Source organism: Sturnira hondurensis, unplaced genomic scaffold (assembly GCF_014824575.4).
Source record: "Sturnira hondurensis isolate 20B ecotype Veracruz unplaced genomic scaffold, ASM1482457v3 Scaffold0000982, whole genome shotgun sequence".
NCBI classification, from domain to species: domain Eukaryota; kingdom Metazoa; phylum Chordata; class Mammalia; order Chiroptera; family Phyllostomidae; genus Sturnira; species Sturnira hondurensis.
The window spans coordinates 1,221,989-1,232,628 of NW_028073613.1; the positions used below are offsets into that span (position 1 = coordinate 1,221,989).

The 10,640-nt window shown below is 44.9% G+C and overlaps 1 non-coding gene across 1 annotated transcript; it reads right to left on the reverse strand.

The window, feature by feature from the left end:
* Positions 1–1,841: 1,841 nt before the first annotated feature.
* Positions 1,842–2,032, reverse strand: LOC118995148 (U2 spliceosomal RNA). The gene has a single exon (XR_005068216.1). It is a non-coding gene; the product is annotated as a U2 spliceosomal RNA (small nuclear RNA).
* Positions 2,033–10,640: the final 8,608 nt, after the last annotated feature.

Genomic DNA, 10,640 nt, shown 5'->3' on the forward strand with positions numbered 1-10,640 from the left:
GTTGGAATCATACAGTATTTAGTCTTTTTCAATGGACTCCTTTCATTCAATAATATGCATTTAAGGTTCCTCTATGTCTTTTTATGGGTTGATACCTCATTTCTTTTTAGCAAATGAATAATATTCCACTGTTTGAATGTACTAAAGTTTATTTATCCATTCGCCTACTGAAGGACATCTTGGTTACTACCAAGTTGTGGCAATTATGAGTAAAGTTACCATAAACATCTGTGTACAGGTTTTTGAGTGAACAGAAGTTTTCAACTCCTTTGAGTAAATACCAAGAAGAGACATTTCTGAATCATACGGTCAGAGTGTGTTTAGTTTTGTAAGAAACTACCAGACTGTCTTCTAAAGTGTCTTCAAAGTGTCTTTGTATGCTCACTAGCATTTGGTGTTGTCAGTGTTCAGTTTAGCCATTCTGATAAGTGCACAGTGGTTGGTATCTTACTGTTGTTTTTTATCCTCACCTGAGGACATTTTTTTTCTTATTGCTTTTAGAAAGAAAGGAAGGTAGAGAGAGAAAAACATCCAAGTGAGAGAGAAACATCGATTGGTTGCCTGTGGTATGCACTCAGACCAGGGATCAAGCCTGCTATCCAAGAATGTGCTCTGGCCAGGAATCGAACCCACAACCATTTAGTGATGAGATGATGCTCCAACTAACTCAGCCTCACTGGCTAAGGCAAAGTGTTTTTTTTTGGGGGGGGGAGTACACTTATTAATGCTGGGGACAGTGAAACAAGCAAGGGCCCAGGATAGAAGAAGTAACAGGAGAGAACCTAGGAGGGGCTGTTTTGGCTCACTAGAAACATTATAGGAAAGAAGTGAGTCAAGGAGGGGTTGCTGTCAGCTCACCAGAGAGCCATAGAAAGGGGGGCTGTGGGGACAGGTTCAGGAGGTTAGCCCAGGATAAGCTGTTGGTGCCCATTGCTCCCCTGGTTGTAGGTGTTGTGAGGAGTAAGAGGTAAGAGGGGGAAGGGAAAGCTGTGGTCATGTACCCAGGAGGGAGAGCATGCTTATTATTCCGTTTTTTAAAGAAGATTTTATTTATTTATTTTTAGAAAGGGGAAAGAGGAAGAAATAGAGGGAGAGAAATAGCCATCTGTGGTTGCCTCTCGCATGCCCTCTACTGGGGACCTGGTGCACAACCCAGGCATGTGCCCTGACTGGGAAACGAACAAGTGACTTTTTAGTTGGCAGGCTGGTGCTCAATCCACTGAGCCTCATCAGCCAGAACTTTATTATCCTGTTAATGTTTGTGGATCTGTGGTGATGATCCCTCTTTCATTTCTGATATTAGTAGTTTTTGTCTTCTCTCTTCTTAGCTTGGATAGAAGCTTATCAATTTTATTGACCTTTTCAAAGACTCTGCTTTTATTTTCATTTATTTTCTCTATTGATTTTCTGTTTTCAATTTCATTGACTTCTGCTCTAATCCTTGTCCTTGTTAATTTTTTTCTTTTGCTTGCTCTGGATTTGATTTGCTCTTTTTCTCTAGTTTCCTAAGATGGAAACTTAGATTACTGATTTTTAAATATTCTTTGTTAATACAGGCACTCAATACTATAAATTTTTCTTGTTGATAATTTGTTGTATTTATTTTTTAATCCTCACCCAAGAACATGCTTATTGATGAGAGGGAAAGGGAGAGAGAGAGAGAGAGGGAGAGAGAGAGAGAAACATCAGTTGGTTGCCTCCCATACACACCCTGATCAGGAATCAAACCTGCAACCTTTTGGTTTATGGGACAATGCTCCAACCAAGTGAACCACCTGGCCAGGGCCACCTCCACCTTTCTGATTTCTGTGTACAAAATAAACCTGGTGTCATTAGATTTTTTTTCATACCCCATTCCAGGAAGTACTGCAATACAGGGTTGATGCACAGAGTGGATGAAGCAAGATCTTATTACATCTCCCAGCTCCAAAAATTCATTTGATATAATGTCCTTGGATAGAGGATGTATCAAATATTAAACTGATAAGAATAGATACTACACTTGGTCTTAGCCAAAAGGCCAAGAAGCAATAGGTGTCATTAGATTTAGCATGATTATTTGCATAAATGCATCAAGAATGATAATGAACACATAGGCCTTTAAAAGTTCGCTTTGCTAGAAGTTTTCATAAGGAATTTCACATTAGACTTTTAAAAGCCTTCTGGAGCCCTGGATGCTGTGGCTCAGTTGATTGAGCACTGGCCTGGGAACCAAAGTGTTGCTGGTTGGATTCCCAGTCAGGGCACATGCCTGGGTTTCAGGTCACATCCCCAGTGCGAGGTGTGTGAGAGGCAACCACACATGGATGTTTCTCTCTTACTTTTTCTCCCTCCCTTCCCCTCTCTCTAGAAATAAATAAATAAAGTCTTTTTAAAAACCCAATAGCTTTTAAAAAAGAGCCAACCAATGAGTGCATAAATAAGTGGAACAACAAATCAACATCTCTTTCTACCTCCCCCAACCCCCATCCAGCCAGAGCTGGTAGCTAACATTTACTAACACATAGTGGACACCTCCAAGTCAGTATGTTCCAAACCAAACTCTTCTTCTTCTGTCAAACCTGTTCTTCCTCCTAGAGTCCCAATCCATGTGTGAACAACGTCGCCACAGGCTCAAGTAAGACATTTTGCTTTGTCCATGGCTACTTTCTCCATAATCACTCACCATATCAATCACTGATTCTTACCAAGTCTCCCCCAGAGCTATTTTCCTGAATTAATCCTCTCTGTCACTATCTTAGCTCAAACTCTCATTGTTTTTCTTTCTTTTTTTTTAAATATTTTATTTACCTTTTTAGAGGGGAAGGGAAGGAGAGAGGAAAGAAACTTCAATGTATGGTTGCTTCTTGTGCATCCCCTGCCGGAAACTGGCCTGCAACCCAAGCATGTGCCCTGACTGGGAATTGAACCACGATCGTCTGGTTCGCAGGCCCGCGCTCATCATTGTTTTTCTAAAAAGATTTTATTTCTTTATGTTTAGAAAGAGAGAAAGGGAGGGAGATAAAACATCAATGTGTGATTGCATGCCATCAACCTGGGTCTTGGCCCACAACCTAGCCATGTGCCCTGACTGGGAATTGAAATTTTGTGGGGCGACATCCAACTTACTGAGCCACACCAACCAGGGCAAACTCCTATCGTTTTTTGCCTGCCCGATTGCAATAACCTCCCGAATGATCTGCCTGCCTCCAGTGCATCTGGGTATTATTTGCCAGGTAGTCTTCCTAAAACTCATCAATGCAGCCTAGACGCTTGTGGACATGAAGACCATAGCTGGCCTTCCTTTACCTATGGGAGGATGTCTGAGCTCTTTAGCAGCACCCACAAAAGCCTTCGTAACCCTGACTGGTGTAGCTCAGTTGTTTGGGCGTTGTCTCACAAAGTGAAAGGTTGCTGCTTCAATTCCTGGTCATGACAGGTGCCTGGGTTGCAGTTCGGTCCCTGGTCAAGGTATGTAAGAGAAGCAACTGATCTATGTTTCTCTCCCTTTCTTTCTTCCCCCCTTCCCCTCTCTCTAAAAATAAATTAATAAATAAATAAAATATTTTAATTAAAACTTTCATAATCTGGCCTTAAGACTCATAGTTTGCACCTCTCCCTACCATATACCCCAGTATAAATTGCTTATTGTTCATCAGATGTGTCCTACTCTTTCAAAACTTTATGCCTTGATCCATGTTATCCCCTCTGCCTGGAATCCTCTGCACCACTCAGAGCCTGGGAACTTTCTCCTCCTCTTTAAAGACCCAATTCAGAGTTCATGTTCTCTTTGAGCTCTCCCAAGAAAAGTTAGTTTCTTCACCTCCATACACACAATCTGTTTGTACCTCTAATAGAGAACTAATCACATAGTATCGTAGCTGCCTGTTTTTTACATGTATGACTTCCCCACTAGACTGTCTTACCCCAGTGCCTACCATAGCACTCACAACATAGTGAGAGCTCAAAAGTGTTGTTTAAAGAGTGGTTAGGGCCCTGGCTGGTGTAGCTCAGTGGATTGAGTGCAAGCCTGCGAACCGGACGATCGCGGTTCGATTCCCAGTCAGGGCACATGCTTGGGTTGCAAGCCAGTTTCCGGCAGGGGCCAGTTCCCGGCAGGGATGCACGAGAAGCAACCATACATTGATGTTTCTTTCCTCTCTCCTTCCCTTCCCCTCTAAAAGATAAATAAATAAAGTATTTTAAAGAGTGGTTAGGAGCGTGAATGAATGGAGTTGATTCCTAGCTCTGATAACTGGACTGTTCTCTGGTTTCTTATACAAAAGCATCTCTTAAGCCCTTTTTCTGGCATCCCCAGCTCCTTAGTCTTACCTTGATGGCCTGTCTAGCACCATAGTCTTGGCAGGAATAGCGCTTCACTTAGCTCTGGCCAGAGCTTTTGACATCTGACATTCTTCTCTGGAAGACCATCTGCTGCTGGCTGCCAGATACCCTGGCTGCCCACCCCCTGCTTGTTTGGGCTTCCTGTGAGTGTCTGCTGCATCCTGGTTACCCAGATGCTTCCTCTACCTGCCTGTCTACAGAGCTGGCTGGGGGCCATGCTGCTGCTCTGGGATCTTCTGCTTTACACTGGTCTTCCCTCCCCGTTCCAGCTTCCCTTGCCACCAAAGTCATCCCATTTTTATCATTGCCCAACTAAAAGATTAGGTAGAGAACACTGATTAAATTCATGAGCTGTAGACTCTGACTAAATTCAAATATCACCTTTTCCACTTACAGCCAGTTGTGTGATCTTGGGGCAAGTCACTTCTTGTCTTTGAACCACAGTTGGCTTATGGTGTCAAATGGGCCCGATAATGATACTTACATCATAAGGTCAAGATGAGGTTTAAATAAGACAATGTGCTTGACATAGTACCTGGCACATAGTAAGTACTCAAGAGCTATTTGCTATCATTATTATTTTTATGTTCCCAATATCTATGACATCCAACAGATGTGCATTGAGATGGGAGGAGGAGAAGAAATGACAGTCACAAGTTACTGAAGCATTCCTTATCAAAGTCTACTTGATCTGCTAATTCCATTCCCACCTCAGATGCAAACACTGTATGGCCATTTTTTAAAGATTTTATTTATTTATCTTTAGAAGGGAAGGAGAGAGGGAGAGAAATATCAATGTATGGCTGCCTCCCGTGCGTCCCCTGCCAGGAACCAGGAACTGGCCTGCAACCCAGGCATGTGCCCTTGACTGGGAATCGAACTGCGATTGTGTGGTTCACAGGCCCGCACTCAATCCACTGAGCTATACCAGCCAGGGCTGTATGGACATTTGGTTCTGTAACTCAGTTGTTTCTGAAATCCCACCTCCTTCAGGAATCCTTTGCCATTGACGGCCAATAGCTTTACTCTCCCAATCTCCCAAAACTTTCCCAATAGTCCACCCCCACTTTCCATTGCAATTACATGCATTTATCCTGACTCCTTTGCCCCAAATTGCACTAACCCCCGGATGTGTCACTGGTGTCATCACCTGTGAACTACACAGTTTACACATTAACCCACTTCCCCTCCCACGTGTATGTGCTTTCTTCATTTTTGGTGTCATTCAACCCTTGTTGCCTCTGATTGTTAGGACAAGGATTGTGTATAAAGGAATGAGAATAGACAGAGCCCTGGCACAGAGAAATGTTTAAGAATTGTCTTGTGATGTAGATGAAGGAGAGGAGGTGGAAGTAGAATCTAGAAAGTAGATTGTGTCTCCACTTAATGTTCCCTCCAACAGGGGCAGAAAGCATGCCGCCTCTTTCCTGGTCATTGGCTACATTCCGCTCAGAGACTGGAGGGGCAAGCCTGGACAATGCAAATGAGCTGTGGATGGGACTTAGCCAGGGGACTTTCAAAGGGGAGCTGAGGGGCTGGCTAAGAGGGAATAGCAAAGGAAGGTGCCTACATTTCTCAGCACCTGTGTTTGCCCCAAGCTGAAAAGTACTTTTTTAAATATATTTTTTATTTATTTGTCTTTAGAGGGGAAGGGAAGGAGGGAGGAAGAGAAACATCAATGTATGGTTGCTTCTCGTGCATCCCCTGCTGGGAACTGGCCCCTGCCAGGAACTGGCCTGCAACCCAGGCATGTGCCCTGACTGGGAATCAAACCGTGATCTCCTGGTTCACAGGCCCACACTCAATCCACTGAGCTACACCAGCCAGGGCTGAAAAGTACTCTTTTTATCCCAAAGACACAATACCAGAGTGTAAAAACTCCCTCCCATGAGAAGCCTACAGACTGGGTGGTCTCTGAGTCTTTAGCCTTTGGTATGACACTCAGGATTTGTTGTGCACCCACTATGGACAAACCCTATACAAGGAAGGCGGTGTTAAACTTAGGCAGAACTGCAAGATTTCAATCACAGTTTTTGCTGTGGCATAGAAGTGGTGATGATTGCCTGGGCATGAAAGAGCAACTTAGCCTACAAATGCCCAAAGGGGACAAATTTAGCCAGCTCCTCACCAGCTTCCTACTGTAGATCTATTCGCTTCACTTGACCTTGTCCAGGAATTCATGCTGTGAGGACCTGCATGGGCACAGCGTGGCAACTGACCCTTGCCTCTATGGAAGTCATTTACCTATTTAAAGGCACTGGGGTCCAGGACAGTTTCTTAGTTCAGTCTTATCCCCCTACTTGGTTTTGCTTCCTTTTCTCTCTTCCCTCTATTAATTACTCAATGTCTGTTTCCTCTTCAGGAGTGCAATCCCCGGCAAACTGGTCATTTATGCCTGATGCAGATGCCTGAGACCCACAAAAATGTTTGGAAACTTTCAAGCCTGATTGTGCCTGCATGGATTCCTCCCTCACTGAGGCCAGCGTTGGAGTGGGGCAGCTTGACCTTGGCTAGGTACTCAGAGCTGCAAGGGGTTTGTAGTTGAGCTGGAAACAGAGGTAGGAGCCCGGCTGGCATTTCTCACTCACCCACCCCCATCACGTGAAAGGGAGAGTCCAAAGCACAGTCACAGGTTAAGCTCCTTATAAGGAAATGAACCTCCTTTTTCCTATGCGAATTTTTTTGGCTTCCATATGTTTAAAGTGCCTTGTAAAAACTATACCCGACAGGATTCACACAACCCATTCCCCTAAGGGTGGGGGAACTCGGAGCCAAGAGAGAAGAGATGGGCGGGGCAAGTCTGAGAAAGGCATGTGAGAGAAAAATTTCAGGGATGAGTCATCAAAAAGAAGCTGGAAAAGAGAGCGGAACTAGTCATCTGAGCTGGGAAAGAGACGAGCATTCATTAGAGCCAGATCGTGTCAATCACATCTGTTCCACAAATGATCTGAGAGCCTGCCGGGTCTTTCCAGACGGAAAAGGGGTCTCGGTGGGCGGTCTCAAGGCTTTGAAATAGGAGAAGATATTGCAAGCATCCGTCAGAGGAATCTGAGGCAGCGCAGGCAGGTTTGTTAGAAAGATGGCGTTTGTTATCAAGGTCATATGGCCACTTTATAGCACTAACAGAAACGCTAGTGAGAATAATAGAAAGCGCTACCATAGGGTCCAGATTTTCAGAAGCAGTCTCGAATCTATCTCTTTAACAGCAAACACACTTGTATTTGTCAGAACACCTGTCCTCAAAACATCATCAAATCAATATGTGAAGGGGTCGAGTTTCACTGGTGCTCTTTGCCAGATGTGTCTTGGGGAGCAGAAGAGAGTGGGGGACCCCAGGGGTCAGGATAAAAGGCAGCACTGGCCAGGCCAGAGGCCACCTGGAAAGCTGATTGTACCAGAGTCTGCCAGTGTCACCAGATCTATGTCAGGTTAAAGTGCACGTAGCTCGGTCTAACCTCTGACCTTTCACTTGTTTTGACAGGTTGCCCTGGCCAAAAAGGACTTGGTTGGATGTCTGCACATTGCACCAGACAAATTTACCTAAAGTTGGATTTTGGTCAATCCATGATAGGATAAGAAAGTGCTTGGTTAATGTGAATTAACCAAGCACTTTGTGAATCAAGCACTTTGTGTGTATGTTCTTGTCATTTTGTTTTCTAGCAGATGTTACTTTTTAAAAATTGCAACCCTACTGTGTCTAAAGTACAGTATAAAAAGGGGGTTGTTAAGTTCTTAGGCAGTCCAGTTAGGGGGCCTCCATTCATGCAGGCAGGTATAGTAGAGACCAGAGGAGAGGCCGGGCATGTACAAGCAGTGATCTGAGAATTGAAGCCTTCTAATCTAGCTAATTCTTTCCTTTTACCCTTCAGCCATTTTCATGCTCCCATCCACCATCCGTACTCCAAACTGAAAGCAGGCACTCGGGAGAACCTGAAAAGGCTATGCCAGGGACAGCGGGGCACTGCAAGCGGGCCTGACACGGAGGCAGTGGAAGAGGGATGAACTTTTTCACAAGCCTGGTCTTGTCCTTACTCAGCTGTCCTGATTCCAGCCATTCACTCATCCTACCCTCTGCTATTACCTTCTTGTGAGGCATCATTAGACCAATCTGGTTTTAGTTTTACAAACCACGTTGAGTCTATTCAGGAAGAGGATTAGAGGGAAAAGGGGCCACCATATCTGTTCTATTCTCCAAGGCCCCATTTCTCCCTCCCCTAGCTTTTTAAAGATTTTATTTAGTTGTATTTTTTTAAATTTTATTTATTTATCTTTAGAGGGAAAGGGAAGGAGAGAGGGAGAGAAATATCGATGTATGGTTGCCTCTCGGGAGTCCCCTGCCGGGAACTGGCCTGCAATCCAGGCATGAGCCCTGACTGGGAATTGAACCGCGACCGTGTGGTTCGCAGGCCCGCACTCAATCCACTGAGCTACACCAGCCAGGGCTATTTAGTTGTATTTTTAAAGAGAAGGGGAGGGAGGGAGAAAGAGAGAGAGACTGTGGAGAGCAGGACCAATAAAATGGCATTGGTCTAGTCAAGATACCATAAAGTATATAGAACAAAGTCTCCACTTTGTCACTCATGTCAACCAAAGGTGGCTGTCAGTCAGCCAGGACACTTTGGCTCAAGAGGGAAACTACCTACCCAAGTCAGAGCAGACACATCTGGCAAGGAGACATACCTAAGATATCTGCACACATGACCAGAACAGCCGTGTCTACAGAGGGGGACGACCCATAGATAGGCTACTGGGGAAATTCAACACTTGCCAGCAGGGGCATCAAGACACTTAAGAGACCCAGAAGGGTGGAGCACACCACTCTCAAGGTATAACCGAGGCAGGCTGCAGACCACTGCTGAGACAGCCGAGCTCCACACCCCAGGGGGCTGCTCCACACCACGCTGACCCCCCTTGACATCGGCCACTGGGGGCTCTGCCCTGCTGGACTGGGGACTTCGTCTGCCCTGCTGCCCACTTGGCTCCGGAGATCCTTCCCTGCACAATGCTGACGACTCCCTTGCCTACTGTGCTGTGTCCCGGACCTGCAGGCTGAGACTCTGGGACTCGGGCTTAGTATCCCCCATTGATAGCTGTGTGTGTGTTATTTCTCTTACACTGTTAGAGTGTGAGTAGGATATCAGTGTGTGTTGATGTTCTACTTTGAGTGAACCTGCATTCAGTAAAAGCCGAGTGAATAGCATGGTGACTATGCGTGACTCTGGTCTATTCCTTGGTGCCGGGCCACTCAGCAGGCAGCTAGCCGGGCAGTCGTCCAGCTGACTTTTGGGAAAGACTGTATCATGAACACATGCTCGTGGCACTCATAAAATGTCCTTCATATATGATATATAGATAATTTAAGACACAGGTGGCAAACACAGGGCCCACGTGCCAAATCCGGCCCTCCTACCTTGCTTTATTCAGGCCCACACCTTGTTTCTATCCAGCGGCAGCGCTGAGCTCTCGCTTAACTGTTAAGGAGTAGTTACATGTATACAGTCCTAAAGTTACATTTGGCCCTTTAAAGGCAACTGCAAGGCTGTTGTGGCCCCCCGTGCAAGTGAGTATGACACCCCTCGTGTAAGAGAATCAACTGAGATACTGTTAAAATTAAACAGAAGAGTTTAGGTGTTTTTTGTAAATTATAGTTTATTGATTATGCTATTACAGTAGTCCAAATTTCTCCCATTGTTCCCCTCTACCCAGCATCCCCAACTCCCTCAGGCAATCCCCACACCATTTTTCATGTCCTTGGGTTATGCATATAATTCTTTGGCTACTCCATTTCCTATACTGTACTTTATATCATCCTGGCTATTCTGTAACTACCTATTTGTACTTCTTAATCTCCTCATCTAGAAGAGTTTAGGTTCTGTTTTACATTTTTTTAAGATTTTATTTATTTATCTTTAGAAGGGAAGGGAAGGAGAGAAGGAGAGAAATATCAATGTATGGTTGCCTCTCGTGAGTCCCCTGCTGGGAACTGGCCTGCAACCCAGGCATGTGCCCTGACTGGGAATCGGACCTCGATCCTTTGGTTTGCAGGCCCACGCTCAATCCACTGAGCTACACCAGCCAGGGAGTTTAGGGTCTAAATCAATAACTTCTCTATAGAAAAATAATATCTAGCCCTGGCCAGGTAGCTCAGTTGATTAGAGTTTCATCCTGATATACCAAGCTTGTGGGTTCAATCCCTGGTTCAGGGCAAATACAAGAATCAACCAATGAGTGTACAAATAAGTAGAACAACAAATCAATGTTTCTCTCTCTCAAACAACAACAACAACAAAAACCCCAATTATCCAAATGGAGGAAAA